Source organism: Nicotiana tabacum, chromosome 3 (assembly GCF_000715075.1).
Source record: "Nicotiana tabacum cultivar K326 chromosome 3, ASM71507v2, whole genome shotgun sequence".
Lineage (NCBI taxonomy): Eukaryota > Viridiplantae > Streptophyta > Magnoliopsida > Solanales > Solanaceae > Nicotiana > Nicotiana tabacum.
The window spans coordinates 16,962,614-16,981,860 of NC_134082.1; the positions used below are offsets into that span (position 1 = coordinate 16,962,614).

General features: G+C 41.3%; 1 long non-coding RNA gene across 1 annotated transcript; it reads left to right on the forward strand.

The window, feature by feature from the left end:
• Positions 1–14,421: 14,421 nt before the first annotated feature.
• Positions 14,422–15,081, forward strand: LOC107781515 (uncharacterized). The gene is made up of 2 exons (XR_001647028.2): positions 14,422–14,515; positions 14,719–15,081. It is a non-coding gene; the product is annotated as an uncharacterized LOC107781515 (long non-coding RNA).
• Positions 15,082–19,247: the final 4,166 nt, after the last annotated feature.

Here is a 19,247-nt window from a genome sequence, read left to right on the forward strand (position 1 = left end):
AAAGAGCCTCAAGGACCCCGGGCAATGCTCACACTAGAACCACACATGACCGGTACACACGGTCTATAACAACAATATCACCCACCGGGGTTGATACATGAATAGGTGAATCAAGAAACTCACAAGCAAAGTATGATGACACATAAGTAAAGGTGGAACAAGGATCAAATAATATAGAGGCATCTCTGTGGCAGACTGAAACAATACCTGTAATAACAGCATCGGAAGCAATAGCATCGGCTTTAGCTGGAAGTGCATAGAAACGGGCCTGACTGCCACCTGATCGACCTCCCCCTCTGGGGCGACCCCTAACTGACTGACCTCTACCCCTAGCTGGCTGAGCGGGTGGTGATGAAGTAACTAGAGATGAAGCTGATGACTGACCCCTCTACTGAGATGAACTCACAAGACGACGAGGGTACTGCCTCCACATATGACCCATCTCTCCACACTCATAACAACTCCCAGGTACTAGAGAAGGGGACTGAAGGGAATCCTTTGCACCAGAGTGACTAGTAGATACACCTGGCATAGAAGAGCCCTGAACTGGTGGAGCACAGGACGAAATCTGAGCTGGAAGGGCATTAAGTGATGACTGGCCCTGATGAGAACTGTGAGAACCATGACTCGATGGCGCCCCACGATAACCTGGGCGAGCTGGCTAAGCGTGCCTGAATGGACAACATCTGTCGTGCTGAAACTGACCTCTCGAAGGAGTGCCGCTATAACTACCAGATCCTCGAGGCCTCTTAGCCTACCTCTCCTCTTGCTCCTGGCGACTAACAGACTCAATCTCACAGGCAATATCCACAACCTCCTCGAAAGTAGCACCAGTCACCCTCTCCCTAGTCATGAGAATAAGAAGCTGATAAGTGAGGCCATCAACAAACCTCATAATCCTCTCTCTATCTGTCGCAAGCAACCAAATAGCATGACGAGCTAACTCGGTGAACCTCATCTCATACTGCGTCACAATCATCTCTCCCTAATGCAACCACTCAAACTCCCTACGCAGCTCCTCTTTACAAGACTGCGGCACATACTTCTCCAGAAAGAGAATGAAGAACTACTGCCAGGTAAGGGGTGTTGCACCATCAAGCCTACGCCTCTCAAAAGTCTCCCACCAAGTGAAGGCAACTCCAAAAAAACTAATACGTAGTGAAAGTGACCCCGCTGGTCTCCAGAATACCCGTTGTACGAAGCATCCTCTGACACTTATCCAAGAAACCTTGGGCATTCTCGCCCTCTGCACCACTGAAGGTCGGAGGCTAAAGTCTACCAAACCTCTCCAACCTACGATGCTCGTCCTCTGGCATGGAAGGAACTACATAGTACTGAGCAGCTGCAACCAGTTGGGCTGGATGTGCCCCTAATGTCTGAAGTCCATGCACGACCTGCTCAGGTGTGCGAGCGGCGGGAGTCTGATTGCCTCCCCGGCCTGAGAAGTAGTTGTAGCTGTAGTGGCTGAGACCACCTGAGCTATGCCAGTGCAAACTAATAGAATCTTAGCCAAGGCCTCTTGAAGACCCGAAATCACAATGGGCACAACTGGTGCATGAGTTGGTGCTGTTGTAGCTTCCATAACTAGGACCTGATCCTGATTGGGGCGGCTGGTGGATCTGCAGGTGCTGCCCTAGCTGTTGTACGGGCCACACCTCTACCCCTATTGTGACCACGACCGCGTCCTCGGCCTCTAGTGGCCAAAGCTGGTGGTACTGGTGGTTGTCCATCCTAACCGGTAGTGCGTGTCCTCACCTTCTGTGAGAGAATAGAAAAATAGAAGTTTAGTACTCAGATCAACAAATTCGCACGATAAGAAATTCAAGAATATGAAGTTTTTCCTAAAGGTTCTACAGCCTCACAAGGATAAATACAGACATCTCTGTACTGATCCGAGAGACTCTACTAAACCTGCTAACGACTCGTGAGACCTATGTAACCTAAGCTCTGATATCAACTTGTCATGACCCTAAACTCGGACCCGTTCGTGATGGCGTCTCTCGTGAAGACAAGGCCAGCCGACACTTCCCATTTCAGTTTTTAACAGTTAAACCATAAGGAATAAGTCTAAGAAGAATAAATAAAATCTCAAAGTAGCAGATAATAGCATAATTTGCGGAATACAACCCAACACAGCCTGATACCGGGGTGTCACTAGCCATGAGCATCTCAAATATCCGGAATAATCAAGAAACGTCTACAGAGTTCAAACAAAAATAAAACAAGGAGTAATAAGATAGGGAAGAAGCTCTGGGCTTCCAACGCTGGCAGCTACCTAGAGAATCCTCAGATCCGCCTGAGCTGGAAAGGTCAACACTTGGGAGCGGGACCAGATGTGCCTGAATCTGCACCCGGGGTGCAGGGAGTAAAGTGAGTACTCCAACTCAGTGAGTAATAATCATAAATAAAGACTGAAAGCATGAAATCACGTAAGGCACATTATAGGCTATCATGAAGCAGTAAAACAGGCAAGAACAGTGATTCAGTAACATATGAAAAATTATATAAGTTCAGGTTAAACTTCAAGAAATGCCTACTCTACAATTAAACAAGTAAATGACAGACAAATAAGATAGATAAACACATAAAGGATTGCCCCTCGGGCACAATGTCAACAATACCAGACCCTCGGGATATATCTCACTTCACAATTGGTACCCGCGCTTACTAGGGTTGTGCAGACTCCTAGAGGGGACCCTTACGGTCCAAGCGCAACATCTAGTCATCTCGTGGCATCATCACTAGGCTCTCAGCCTCATATCAATAAGCCATCTCGTGGCGTACATATCTTAGGCCCTCGGCCTCAAATCATGATTAGTGTTTCCTCACAACATAGGCCCTCGGCCTAACTCAATCAAAAAATCCTCACAAGCCACTCAGCTGTAGTAAAACATGATTCTCAGCCCAGTCATCATTTAAAAGATCATTTAGGTGTTAAAACATAGTAAACATGGCTGAGTATGAAAATATGAAATATAACATGACTGAGTTCAAATATAAAGTCAAAACAGTGAGGACATATCAATAAAAATCCCCGAAGGGTTCAAATAGTTGGCACGAGGCCCGTATATGGTATTCAGCCCAAAACAAGATGATAGCAAATAGATTTCAGTCAAATACGCGGTAAAATAGTCATTTTGGACGGACTAAGTAACAATCTTCAATAGTGCACGACCCCACGCTCGTCATCAAGCATGTACGTCACCTCAATATAGCACAACGATGTGCAATCTGGGATTTTATACCCTCAGAACATCATTTACAATCATTACTCACCTCAATCCGGTCAAATCTCTAGCCCGTGACGCCTTTGCCCCTCAAATTGGCCTCCACTTGCGTCGAATATATCCAAAATTAGAATCACGGCATCAAAATATGCTAAGGGAATGAAGCCCAAGCGAAAATAATCAATATACAACACAAATCCCGAAATTACCAAAACCCGACCCCCGGGCCCACGTCTCGAATTCTGATAAAATTCACATCAATAGGTTCCTTATCTCCCCACGAGTTCATACATACTAAAAGAATCAAAATCCATCCACAAATGACCCCTCAAATCCCAAATTTTTTGTCTCCAATTTCAAGCCCTAGTTCTTCAATTTTAGGCTTAGATTCCATGATTTATTAGGTAGATTTCACATTATAATCGAGTTTTCGGTCCATGAATTTTACCTCCAAGTGATTCCCCTTGAATCCCTCTTCATGCCTCTTCAAAAAGCTCCAAAAACGGTCAACAATGGAAGAAATAAACCCCAAAATCGCGGACAAGACGACTATTTACACCTTCTGCCCATGCCTGAAATCCTTCTTCGCGAACGCGAGGCGTTCGCGAAGCACAAACCAGCTTTGACAAAAATCCTCTTACGCGACCACGACATGCCCATCATGAATGCGAAATTCCCATCGCGAACGCGATGGTTCCTCAGACTAACTCGTCGCGAACGCACTCCCTCTCTCGCGAACGCGATGAATAACTCGACCTCAAACCCAGCTGACCAATTTCCTCTATGCGAACGCGACTCCACCTCGTGAATGCAATGAATCACTTCCCAGACCCTTCACGAACGCGGAGACTTCCTCACGAACGCGAAGGCTAAAATCTCAGCCTCCTTAACTAACCCTTCGCAAACGCGAAGGTCAAATTCTCTGCAACACTTCAGTAGTTTTTCTGCAATTCTCAACAACAAGAAATGGTCTGATTGACCACCCGAGGCGCCCGAGGCCTCAACCAAACATGCCAACATATCCCAAAACCTTATTCAAACTTGTACCATTCTTCAAAACACCTCAAACAACATCAAATCAACCAAAACATATCGGATTCAAGCCTAAGTTTCCAAAATCTTCCGAATTCCACTTTTGATCAAAAACCCAACCAAACCGTATCCGAATGACCTAAACTTTTGCACACAAGTCCCAAATGACACAACGGAACTACTTCAACTCACGGAATTACATTCCAACCCCTATATCAAAATCTCTCCTACCAACCGAAAATCACCAAAATTTCAACTTCGCAAATTCAAGCCTAAATCTACTCCGAACCTCCAAAACTCATTCCGATCACACTCCTAAGTCTCAAATCACCTTATGAAGCTATCCAAACCATCAGAACTCACATCTGATCCCTCTAACGCATAAGTCAACATCTGGTTGACTTTTTCAACTTAAGCTTCCTCGAAAGAGACTATGTGTCTCATACCTTACCAAATCCTTTTACGAACCCGAGCCAACCAACCCGATCACATATAGAACCGATAGATAAAGTAATAAGAAGCAAAAATAGGGGAAATGGAGTGGTAACTCATGAGACGACTGGTCGGGTCGTCACATCCTCCCCAACTTAAATAAACGTTCATCCTCGAACGAGTCAAGAAAAATACCTGAAGCCACAAAAGGTGAGGATATCTGCTCCGCATCTCCCGCTCGGTCACCTAGGTAGCCTCCTCCACGGGCTGACCTCTCCACTATACTTTCACTGAAGCTATATTCTTTGACATTAACTTTCGAACCTGACGATCCAAAATAGCTACTGGCTCCACATCATAGGTCAAATCATTATCCAACTGAACCGTGCTGAAATCCAGAACATGAAACGGATTCCCAATATACTTCTAGAGCATAGAAACATGAAATACCGGATGCACACTCGACAAGCTGGGTAGCAAAGCAAGCTCATAAGCCACCTCCCCAATCCTCTGAAGCACCTCAAAAGGCCCAATGAAACGCGGACTCAATTTCCCTTTCTTCTCAAATCTCATAACACCCTTAATGGGAAAAACCTTCAACAGAACCTTCTCACCAACCATGTAGGACACATCTCGAACCTTTTTGTCAGCATAACTCTTTTGACTCGATTGCGCTGTACGAAGCCTCTCTTAAATCACCTTCACCTTTTCTAAAGCATCCTGCACCAAGTCTGTCCCCTATAGCCTATCCTCACCTGGATCAAACCAATGAACTGGAGATCTACAATGCCTCTCATACAAAGACTCATATGGAGCCATCTGAATACTCTACTGGTAGATGTTGTTATAAGCAACCTCTATAAGCGGTAGAAACTGAACCCATGACCTTCCGAAACCAATGACACAAGCACGCACCATGCCCTCCAATATCTGAATAGTGCGCTCGGACTGCCCGTCCGTCTGAGGGTGAAAAGATATGCTCAACTAAACCTGAGTGCCCAACTCTTGCTGCACAGACCTCCAAAACTGTGAAGTAAACAGAGTGCCCCTATCTGAAATGATGGAAACTAGGACACCATGCAACTGAACAATCTCCCGGATATAGATCTCTACCAACCCCTCTGAAGAATAGGTAATACACATAAGAATGAAGTACGCGGACTTGGTCAGTCTATCCACAATCACCAAAATAGCATCAAACTTCTTGAAAGTCCGTGGAAGTCCAACTATAAAGTACATAGTGATCCGCTCCCACTTCCACTCGGGTATATCCATCCGCTGAAGCAAGCCAACCGGTCTCTGATGCTCATATTTCACCTGCTGACAATTGAGACACCGAGCTACAAATCCCACAATATCTTTCTTTATTCTCCTCCACCAATAATGTTGCCTCAAATCGTGATATATTTTTGCGGCACCCGGATGAATGGAATATCGCGAGCTAAGGGCCTCTTCCAGAATCAACTCTCGAAGCCCATCCATATTGGACACACAAATCCGGCCCTGCATTCTCAACAAACCATCATCACCAATGGTCACATCTCTGGCATCATCATGTTGAACTCTGTCTTTAAGGACAAGCAAATGTGGATCATCATACTGGCGCTCTATGATGCGATCATATAAGGAATATCGATAAACCACACAAGCCAATACCCGACTGGGCTCCGAAATATCCAACCTTACGAACCGATTGGCCAAGGCCTGAACATCAACTGCAAGAGGTCTCTTCCCAATAGGAATATATGCCAAACTCCCCATACTCACTACCTTTCGGCTCAAAGCATCGACCACCACATTGGCCTTTCCCGGATGGTACAATATAGTAATATCATAATCCTTTAGCAAGTCCAACCACCTACGCTACCTCAAATTAAGATCCTTTTGCTTGAACAAGTGCCGGAGGCTACAATGATCAGTAAACACCTCACAAGACATACCATACAAGTAATGCCTCCAAATCTTCAACGCGTGCACAATGGTAGCCAACTCCAAATCATGAACGGGGTAGTTCTTCTCATGGGGATTCAATTGACGAGAAGCATAAGCAATAACTCTACCTTCCTACATCAATACACAACCAATACCAACCCTTGAAGCATCACAATACACGGTATATGAACCTAAAGCTGATGGCAAAACTAACACTAGAGTTGTGGTCAAAGCTGTCTTGAGCTTCTGAAAGCTCTCTTTACACTCGTCCGACCATACAAATGAAGCACACTTCTGAGTCAACTTGGTCAAGGGCAATGTGATAGATGAGAATCCCTGAACAAACCAGCGATAATAACCCGCCAAACCAAGAGAGTTGTGAATCTCTGTGGCTAAGGACGGTCATGGCCAACTCTGAACTGCCTCTATCGTCTTCGGATCAACCTGAATACCCTCGTTGTACATCATGTGCCCCAGAAAAGCCACTAAACTGAGCCAAAACTCACACTTGGAGAATTTTACATAAAGCTTCTCCTCCCTCAATCTCTGCAGCACAACTCTCAACTGCTCTACATGTTCTTCCTGTCTACGTGAGTACACCAGAATATCATCAATGAAGAAAATCACGAAAGAATCAAGATAAGGCCGGAACACGTTGTTCATAAAATGCATGAACGCTGATAGGGCATTGGTCAGCCCAAAAAACATCATCAAGAACTCATAATGACCATATTGGGTCCTAAAAGCTGTGTTAAGAATGTCTGAGTCCCTGATCTTCAACTGGTGATAACCTTAATAGAGATCAATCTTGGAGAATATTCCCGCTCCCTGAAGCTGGTTGAATAAATCATCAATGCGAGTCAAAGGATACTTGTTCTTAATTGTTACCATGTTCAATTGCCTATAATCAATGCACATCCTCATAGTGCCATTATTCTTCTTCATACATAGAACTGGTGCACCCCAAGGTGACACACTAGGCCGAATGAACCCCTTATCAAAGAGTTCCTAAAGCTGCTCCTTTAACTCCTTCAACTCCTGCCATATGATACGGCGGAATAGAAATGGGCTCAGTGCCCGGCACCAGGTCAATACCAAAATAAATATCCCTGTCTGGTGGCATGCCCGGCAGGTCTGCGGGAAACACATCGGGAAAATCCCTCACAACTGGAACTGAATTAATACTAGGAGTCTCAACACCGACATACCTCACAAAGGATAGATACGAAAGACAACCCTTCCCAACCATACGTTGTGCCTTCAAGAACGAGATCACCCTACTGGGAACATAATCAATAAAACCTCGCCACTCAATCCGTGGCACACCCGGTAAGCAAATGTGATTGTCTTGGTATGACAGTCCAGAATAGCACAACATGGAGATAGCCAATCCATGCCCAAAATGACATCGAAATCCCCCATACACAATAATAAAAGATCCACTCAGGTCTCCATACCCCCAATAGTCACCACACACGACCGGTACACACGATCTACAACAACAGTATCACCCACTGGGGTAGATACATGAATAGGTGAAGCAAGAAACTCACGGGGCATACCCAAATAACGAGCAAAGTATGATGACATATAAGAAAAGGTGGAACCGCGATCAAATAATATAGAGGCATCTCTATGGCAGACTGAAACAATACCTGTAATAGCAGCATCAGAAGCAATAGCATCGGGTCTAGCTGGAAGTGCATAGAAACAGGCCTGACCACCACCTGATCGACCTCCCCCTCTAGGGCGAACCCTAGCTGACTAACCTCTACCCTTAGATGGCTGAGTGGGTAGTGATGAAGTAACTAGTGTTGAAGCCGATGATTGACCCCTCTGCTGAGATGAACTTGCAAGACGACGAGGAAATTGCCTCCACATATGACACATCTCTCCACACTCATAATAACTCCCAGTTGCTGGAGAAGGGGACTGAAGGGAACCCCTCGCACTGGAGTGACTAGCAGATGCACCTGACATAGAAGAGCCCTAAACTGACGGAGCACAGGATGAACTCTGAGTTGGAAGGGCACTAAGTGATGACTGGACCTGATTAGAACTATGAGAACCATGACCCGATGACGCCCCATAATAACCTGGGCGAGCTGGCTGAGCGTGCTTGAATGGACGGCCTCTGCCATACTGAAACTAACCTCTCGAAAAAGTACCGCTATAACTACCAGATCCTCGAGGCCTCTTGGCCTCCCTCTCCTCTCGCTCCTGGCGACGAATAGACTCAAGCTCAGAGGCAATATCCACAACCTCCTCGAAAGTAGCACCAGTCACCCTTTCCCTAGTCATGAGAATACGAAGCTGATAGGTGAGGCCATCAACAAACCTCCTAATCCTCTCTCTATCTGTCGCAACCAACCAAATAGCATGACGAGCTAACTCGAAGAACCTCATCTCATACTATGTCACAGTCATCTCTCCCTAACACAACCACTCAAACTCTCTACGCAACTCCTCTCTGCGAGACTACGGCACATACTTCTCCAGAAAGAGAACAGAGAACTGCTTCCAGGTAAGGGGTGCTGCACCAAAAGGCCTACGCCTCTCAAAAGTCTCCCACCAAGTGAAGGCAACTCTAGAAAATTGATAAGTAGTGAAAGCGACCCCGCTGGTCTCCAGAATACCTGCTGTACGAAGCATCATTTGACATTTATCTAAGAAACCCTGGGCTTCCTCGCCCTCTACACCACTGAAGGTCGGAGGCTGAAGTCTACCAAACCTCTCCAACCTACGATGCTCATCCTCTGGCATGGTAGGAAACATAGTCCTGAGCAGTTGCAACCGGCTAGGCTGGATGTGCCCCCGGTGTCTGAAGTCTCTGCACGACCTGTTCAGGTGTGCGAGCGGTGGAAGTATGATTGCCTCTCCTGGCCTGAGAAGTAGCTGCGGCTGTAGTGGTTGAGACCGCCTGAGCTAGGCCAGTGCAAACTGATAGAATCTAAGCCAAGGCCTCATAAAGACCTAGAATCACAATGGGCACAGCTGGTGCCTGAGCCGGTACTGCTGGAGCGCCCATAGCTGGGACCTGATCCTGAACTGGGGCGGCTGGTGGATCTGCAGGTGCTGCCCTAGCAGTTGTGCGGGCCACACCTTTACCTCTACCGTGACCACGACCGCGTCATCGGCCTCTAGTGGCCATAGCTGGTGGTACTGGTGGTCGTCCATCCTGACCGGTAGCGCGTGTCCTCACCATCTATGAGAGAATAGAATAACAGAAGTTTAGTACTCGGATCAACAAATTCGCATGACAAGAATTTCAAGAATATGAAGGTTTTCCTAAAGGTTCTGCAGCCTCTCGAGGATAAATACAGACGTCTCTATACCGATCTGCGAGACTTTACTAAACCTGTTAATGACTCGTAAAATCTATGTAACCTAGGCTCTAATACCAACTTGTCACGACCATAAACTCGGACTCGGTTGCGATGGCGCCTCTCGTGAAACAAGGCCAGCAGATACTTCCCATTTCAATTTTTAACAGTTAAACCATAAGGAATAAGTCTAAGCATAATAAATAAAATCTCAAAGTAGCAGATAATAGCATAATTTGCGGAATACAACCCAACACAGCCCGATACCGGGGTGTCACTAGCCATGAGCATCTCAAATATCCGGAATAATCAAGAAAGGTCTATAGAGTTCAAGAAAAACTAAAACAAGGAGTAATAAGATAGGGAAGAAGCTCTAGGCTGCGAACGCTGGCAGCTACCTAGAGAATCCTCCGATCCGCCTGAGCTGGAAAGGTTAACACTCGGGAGCGGGACCAGATGCGCCTGAATCAGCACACGGGGTGTAGCGAGTAAAGTGAGTACTCCGGCTCCGTGAGTAATAATCATAAATAAAGACTGAAGCATGAAATCGCGTAAGGCACATTATAGGTTATAATGAAGCAGTAAAACAGGTAAGAACAGTGATTTAGTAAGATATGAAAAATGATATAAGTTTAGTTTAAATTTCAAGAAATGCCTACTCACCAATTAAACAGGTAAATGACAGACAAATAAAACAGATAAGCACATAAAGGATTGCCCTTCGGGCACAATGTCAACAATATCAGCCCTTCAGGCTATATCTCACTTCATAATGGGTACCCGCGCTCACTAAGGGTGTGCGGACTCCTGGAGGAGCCCCTTACGGCCCAAGCGCAACATCAAGCCATCTCGTGGCATCATCACTAGGATCTCAGCCTTATATCAACAAGCCACCTCGTGGCGTACATATCTCAGGACCTCGGCCTCAAATCATGATCAGTGTTTCCTCACAACATAGGCCCTCGGCCTTACTCAGTCAAAAAATTCTCACAAGCCACTTGGCAGTAGTAAAACATGATTCTCAGCCCAGTCATCATTTAAAAGATCATTTAGGTGTTAAAACATAGTAAATATGGCTAAGTATGAAAACAGTGAAATATAACATGACTGAGTTCAAGTATAAAGTCAAAACAGTAAGAAAATATCAGTAAAAATCCCTGAAGGGTTCAAATAGTTGGCACGAGACCCAAATATGGTATTTAGCCCAAAACAAGATGATAGCAAATAGATTTCAGTCAATACGCGGGAAAATAGTCATTCAGGACGGACTAAGTCATAATCTCCAATAGTGCACGACCCCACGCTCGTCATCAAGCGTGTGCATCACCTCAATATAGCACAACGATGTGCAATCCGGGGTTTCATACCCTCATAACATCATTTACAATTATTACTCACCTCAATCCGGTCTAATCTCTAGCCCGCGATGTCTTTGCCCCTCAAATCGGTCTCCACTCGCGGCGAATCTATCCAAAATCAGAATCACGGCGTCAAAATATGCTAAGGGAACGAAGCCCAAGCGAAAATAATCAATATACGACACAAATCCCGAAATTACCAAAATCTGACCCTGGGCCCACGTCTTGGATTCCGATAAAATTCACATAAATAGGTTCCTTATCTCCCCCCGATTTCATACATACCAAAAGCATCAAAATCCATCCACAAATGACCCCTCAAATCCCAAATTTTTGGTCTCCAATTTCAAGCCCTAGTTCTTCAATTTTAGGCTTAGATTCCATGATTTATTAGGTAGATTTCACATTAGAATCGAGTTTTAGGTCCATGAATTTTACCTCCAAATAATTCCCCTTGAATCCCTCTTCAATCCTCTTTAAAAAGCTCCAAAAATGCTCAACAATGGAAGAAATAAATCCCAAAATCCCGGACAAGACGACTATTTAAACCTTCTGCCCATGCCTGAAATCCTTCTTCGCGAATGCGGTCAACGCCTCGCATTCGCGAAGCACAAACCAGTTTTGACCAAAATCCTCTTATGCGAACGCGTCATGCCCATCGCAAACGCGATGGTTCCTCATAATAACTCTTCGCGAATGCACTCTCTCTCTCGTGAACGCGATGAATAACTTGACCTCAAACCCAGCTGACCAATTTCCTCTACGCGAACGCGCCTCCACCTCGCGAACACGATGAATCACTTCCCAGCCCCTTTGCGAATGCGGAGCCTTCCTCGCGAACGTGAAGGCTAAAATCTCAGCCTCTTCAACTGACCCTTCGCGAACGCGAAGGTCAAATTCTCTGCAATACTTCAGCAGTTTTTCTGCAATTCTCAACAACAAGAAATGGTCCGATTGACCACCCGAAACTCACCCGAGGCCCCCGGGGCCTCAACCAAACATGCCAACATATCCCAAAACCTTATTCAAACTTGTACCAATCTTTAAAACACCTCAAACAACATCGAATCAACCAAAACACATCGGATTCAAGCCTAAGTTTCCAAACTTTTCTGAATTCAGCTTTTGATCAACAACCAAACCATGTCCGAATGACCTAAAATTTTGCACACACATCCCAAATGACACAGCGGAACTGCTGCAACTCTCGGAATTCCATTCCGACCCCTATATCAAAATCTCGCCTACCAACCGGAAATCGCCAAAATCTCAACTTTGTCAATTCAAGTCTAAATCTACTCCGAACCTCCAAAACTCATTCCAATCACGCTCCTAAGTCCCAAATCACCTCCCGAAGCTATCTGAACCATCGGAACTCACATCCGAGCCCTCTAACGCATAAGTCAACATCCGGTTGACTTTTCCAACTTAAGCTTCCTCAAAAGAGATTATGTGTCTCAAACATTACCAAATCCTTTCGAACCCGAGTCAACCAACCCGATCACATATAGAACCGATAGACAAAGCAATAAGAAGCAGAAATGGGGGAAACGGAGCGATAACTCATAAGACGACTGGCCGGATCGTCACAAGTACTAGTTATGAAATAAATTAGATTAAGAATATCCAATGCTACTTCTGATGTATGCAGTGTCAGATCATGATATTTTATAATGTATAATCTAAATTGAAACAAAGGAGTACTAGTTATGAAATAAATTAGATTAAGACTATCCAATGCTACTTCTGACGTATGCAGTGTCAGATCATGATATTTTTATTACTACTAAGGCACTTTGTATAGTTTAATAGCATCTCTTAGTAGCTATATTAAAAATAAACTTTTTTTGGACGGGCTCACTTTAATTCTAACATGCATCTCCCGTACCAACAGATCTAAATCAGGTCAATTCATTAATTAATAGAAACAACTAGGAATCACATTTATTGCATTAAAATGCTTCATCTTAACATTCACGCTAAAACTCTAAATATCTGAATAGACTCTTTTAGTTTTAGGTAAATTTTCACGTGGCACACAGCTTTGTGCCACCAATTTAATTTGTAATTACTTTTTAAAAAAAGTTTAACAGATACCTATTTTTTATATAACTTTAAATGCTTACACTTTTTTCCTCTTGCTTTTGTTTTATTCTTTTTTGTGCTTCTTCTTCTTCTTAGTTGCAAAATAAATTTATTAAATTTGTTGTTATTTTAATAATTTAATGATTGAGTTGAAAGTTACATATCAAATTTGAGCTCATTTGGAATAGAGTTGGGCATTGAATCATGTATTGGTTTGTTGAAATTCGAAGAAGAAGTTTATGTTTCAGAACTTAAAATTTGAAATCTGAAGTTGCATTCAATAGATTGAACACTTAGGATTCACATTTCTGAAGTTGCATTTGAACAATAGAAGAAATTCAGGTTTAATTTATGAAGTTGTATTGAAGAGATTCAACTACTTCGGATTCGAATTTCTGAAGTTACATTTAAAAATAGAAGAATTTTAGATTTGATTTCTTAAGTTGCATTGAAGAGATTGAACTACTTTGGATCCGAGCAGATACACTTTGCAAAATTTTATCCAATGCGGGTATAACTTCAATGATGGCCACAAAAGTAGGTATATATGAAGATGCCCCTAGTTTTTTTGGGAGATGGAGAAGAGAACATTATTCTAAATCAGATATTCTCTCCGGTCCATAATAAGTGACCAATTTATTTTTGGCACGCCCATTAAGAAAATACTAAATTTTATACAAAAATACCTAGTATGACTAAACTACCCTTAATTAAATATTTGATGTGATGAGTAAGAAATTTTTTTAGGGATATGTACATAAGGGTAATTTTGTAAAAACAAATTGAATTTTTTTTTATTATATAAATGGACACTTATTTTGGACCAAAATAAAAAAGCAAATTAGTCACTTATTGTGGACCGGATGAAGTATTTAATAAAATGAATAGGGATTGGTGGCCCCCTCGAGATTTGTGTATTTATGAAATATTAATTGAAAAATTAGTAAATAATAATCCGTGCTAGAGATCTGGTTCACATACATGGTAAATCTATATATAATACGATACTTGAAAAGCAATGAGAGACTTACACAAAAACTTTCATAAAGCGTGAAGTAACTTCATAGAATGGCATTGTTAAAGCTTGGTTTCTTTTTAACTATCCTTCTAATGGCAGCAGCTACAAGTTAGTAACTACCTTATTATCTCTAACTATTAATTTTTACATCGTTATGTTGGGGTAAATATGTACATGTAGGTACATGTGTGTAACTCTCACATATTCATCTATATGCACGGCTATGTATGTGCTTCTATGCATATCGTTTGAATGTGAATTTTATGTTATAATAATTCATAATTTTATGTTTTTTTGGTGAAATATCTCAGTCAAAGCTGCACCAAATGTTGATCTCGATGTCTCAAAGATGGAGAGAAGACTACTTCCACAACTTAATACTTGTTTGAGATCTTGTGAAAACAACGATGGTTGCAGTGATTGTTGGGTTTGCTGTACCTGCAAAGACTTTTTTGGAGCTATTACATTCATGTGTCAGGCATAAATTTCAAAAGAGTAGTACGTTGAAATCATATAACAATAAACTCAGTAGCAAATCTGTTTAATGCATTTATGTTTTAGTGTGATTTCAATGTTTTTTTTTTCTTTTATTTGTCGTCTTTAATAATTTTACGAATAATGAAGAAAGTGAGGTATTACTTTCTATTCATAAATAAATGAATTTTCAAATTGAATACCATTTGAGCTAATTTATTTTAGTACTTTAATCATCAGCATGCATATAGTAGATTTATTTATGAATTTAGCGCATATGTAATTTATATTCGAATCCTTTTTCCTATCTTCATGGTTCCCTTTACATCGACTTTTCTTTAACACAATATGGTTCCAACTTTTTGGCAATTTATGTCGAAAAATTGTTCAATTTTTTACAAAATGGACTTATATAAGTAGTAAATTTACAAAAATGAACAAAAAGATCCTAATCGGTGAGTGTAACAACCAACGAATTGTTGGCAGTTCAACTAACGAAGTTAGCTATGAATGTTCAATTAGGAATATCCCATATTAGAATGAAAAAAGAAAAGTTAGGGTAATAAATCATCACTAGAAAAGTCAGTTGTCGAGGTACCATTTTGACAAAACTGTGATATCCTAATGGTTGCGCTGAAGTAGATCATAATGGCTGAAATTCAAAAATAACCAGAATTACAAGTGGTAATTAAAAAATAGCCATAGTTTGAAAAGTAATCGAAATTTAGTTAAATTTTATGTAAAGATAAATCTGAAAGAAAACATTCATCAAAAGCCAGAAAATATTCCAGCATAATATACTGGAATTCGAAATTTTTATATGTAAACCTCCAGCATAATATACTGGAGTTCCAGCATAATGTATTGGTCCAGCATAATATGCTGGAAGTTCATACACAGGTGCTCCAATCTCTAGTATATTATGCTAGAACTTTCCGTGTGCTGGATTTCCAGCATAATATATTGAAAATTCATACACATGTGCACCAATCTCTAGTATATTATATTGGAAATTTCTGTGTTGCAGCAAAATAGTGGCTATTTTCCAATGATTTTGCAAATGCTTGCTATTTTTCAATTATCAGTCCAAAAATTGATCAATCTGTGCTATTTTTATCATAACTACCAGTTGGGCCTTGGCCATTACACCTTTACATCATGAGATCGTTTACCCTATGATATAGGTAAAAATTACACGGGGCGCCCTATTTGGTCGCCCCCATTTAACCTATACCTATTTTTTTTAAAGTTTTAACTTGTGCTCACTTTTTAAACAACTTCAACCCCATTTCCCTTCCTCCTTCTCCTCATTTGTTTTCTTCTTCTTCTTCTTCTTCTTTCTTCTGCTGTTGTTGGTGCTGCTATGAAACTTCAGTTCATGGGATGATTGCCATAAGTATGTTTATCAGATTATTTAAAAATAAATTATAAATAATTACGCAAGTTAGTAAATAATAATTTGTGAATATTTTCACGTACGGGAAGTTTAAAGTCACACTTAGTGATTCTTTTCATGATAATTCTGTTCTTTTCATGTTTATTGTTTCCAAAATTTATGATTTAGATACTGTTGGTAATATCCACTTCCAACCAAGAGGTTGTGAATTCGAGTCACCCCAAGAGCAAGGTGGGGAGTTCTTGGAGGGAAGGATGTCGAGGGTCTATTTGGAAACAGCCTCTTTATGGTAGGGGTAAGGTCTGCGTACACACTACCCTCTCCAGACCCCACTAGTGGGATTTTACTGGGTTGTTGTTGTTGTTGTATATTGTTGGCAATCTGATTATTTATCTAGTATGTTAGAAAGCTTTTTCAAAAAATTCAGCTTATATAGTGTTGAAGTTTTTACAAATGAACTAAATAACTTCAGCATCTTCTGTTGAAATTTTTGAAAAAGCTTTATGACAAAACTAATGAATCCAGGACAAAATAACTTCAGCTTATTTAGTGTTGAAGTTTTTATAAATGAACTAAATAACTTCAACATCTTCTGGTGAAGTTTTTGAAAAGCTTAATGACAGAATTAATGAATCCAGGATAAAAAAAAAAACTTCAGCTTATTTAGTGCTGAAGTTTTTATAAATAAACTAAATAACTTCAGCATCTTCTGCTGAAATTTTTGAAAAAGCTTAATGACAAAACTAATGAATCCGGGACAAAAAAAACTTCAGCTTATTTAATGCAATTACAAATAAAAACTTCAGCTACTATGCTTAAGTTCAGCAATTACAAACAAAAACTTCAGTAAATAGAGAACAAAATTTCAGCTACTATGCTTAAGTTCAGCAATTACGAACAAAAACTTCAGCAAATAAGAGAACAAAACTTCAGCTACTATGCTTAAGTCAGCAATTACAAACAAAAACTTCAAAACACTTGGTTTACTTCAGGCCCGTCTACTAGAGTGCTAAAGTTTTGCGTGATTACATTTGCTACTTCAGTCACGTATGAAGTTACGTGAAAAAAGTGGGTACGCTTGCAATTCTTTTTGCAAAGCGAGCACAAATTAAAACGTGACCCAAAAAACGAGTATAGATGCAAATGCTCCATGATATAGTTACCTACATACAAAGAATACAAGAGTAACTTTTATGTTCATATACAAACATAATATTGTATAACATTAAAAATAATCTAATAACTTTCGTGAAAATATGAAATGATTGTAGGCAAGCCATTTCAAGGAAACTTACTCTAGGATAATGATTTTTTTCGCATGGTGCAAATGGGTAGACAAAATTTTATCCCCGAGATATAATGCTAACGGCTTACCCAAGAAATCAAACTTACACACGCTTTGAGCATTGTTAATATGATGATAGGTGTTTAATGGGCGGGCTGGGACGGGCTGTAGACAAAAAAAATCAGTCCGTATGATTATCGTTCCGGGCTGCTAGTGGGTTGTGTTTTGCGGGTTTTATTGGGCACGTACGAGTTCGGGCTTAAACGGGCCGATCGGGCCGGTCATTTTTTTTTGTAAATTTTATTTTTCTTATACAATGTTATTGATACTTAAGTGTTTGCAAACCTTGAAGAATTAAATTGTAATCTGCCAATTATTAGGGGTGGGAGGGCTATTTTCTTAATGGGGGAGGCCGAAATGGCCATTTGTCCAAAATCTGGTCGTTGCCCAACGGTCATTTTGGAATTTGACTGTTGGCAACGGTCCACAAAATTAAAAAAAAAAATTGTAAGGATAACGGGCTGAACCGTGCTGCAGCCCGTTAAAAACTCGTTAATGGATTAGCGGGCTTAGCGGGTTTAAGTGCACCGATATTCAAAATTTGTTCATCTAAAACCCGTTCCCCGTCCAACCCGTCCCAGCACGGCCTAATATGCTACAGTAACGGGCTGAACTGGGCCGAAGCGGGTTGAAAACGTGTCAGCCCGGCCCGATTAACATGTATATGACTAAATATTCTTCAATGTCAGTAGAATGAAGACTTAGTAGAATATTTATTTTTAAGAAGAATTACATTCCCATATATTTTGTTTACTGCAAGTGAAAGCCTTTAAATAAGGCTTTAGATTTAAGGCCAGTGATCACAATCAATTTAAAACCCTCCAGCCAACGGTCATAATGTAAAGCCCCATAAAATCTTATAAGGCTTTAAAGACTTATGGAACATTAATGAATAATTTAATTATGGTTTTTCATTCCAAGAACAACCACGGATGAGAATAATAGCATACTAACATTGTATTATACCTATATGAAGGGTTGGAGGCGATTCGAATTGAAAATATAACAAGGTAGCTCAAAAACTCGAGTTCTGAATCAAAGAAATAAAAAAAAAATAGTTTCATGGATAGGACGCCAGGGGCATTTGCGTCACGATCCTTGGAGATGTCCAAATTCCCCAAGCAAAGATGGGAACTTTTCCTAACCTCTGATGCATGAAGCCTTTTAAAAGGCATTTCGGCCCCTCACTTCCCCATTCCGAAAATTGCTCCAAGTGTGGAGACCTATGGAGGAGAAAACGACCTAAAGCTCTCATCTACAAACCAAGGTGAGTTTCTATCATTCTTTAGAGTTAATTAAAGTTTATTAGTATCATTATTAATAATATCCAGGCAATCTTGGAGTTGTTAGAAGTCTTTAAATCCTTTAAGAACTCAAGAATTACTTGAAATGGAGATTTTCAAGAATTACTTTAAAGAGGTAAGTTCTATTACTTGAGATTCACGTATGTCACGATCCCAACTCCTGCATCTGAGTTACGGGGGCACCTAATGAGTTACTACCATTCGACGAACCCTTTATCTAATACATGGCTGAAGCCTGAAAGCGTAGAATAAGAGAAGAAAAAACGATACTAAAATGGTCTCATACACAAAATAACAGTGTGAAAGCATAAAATATGCCTC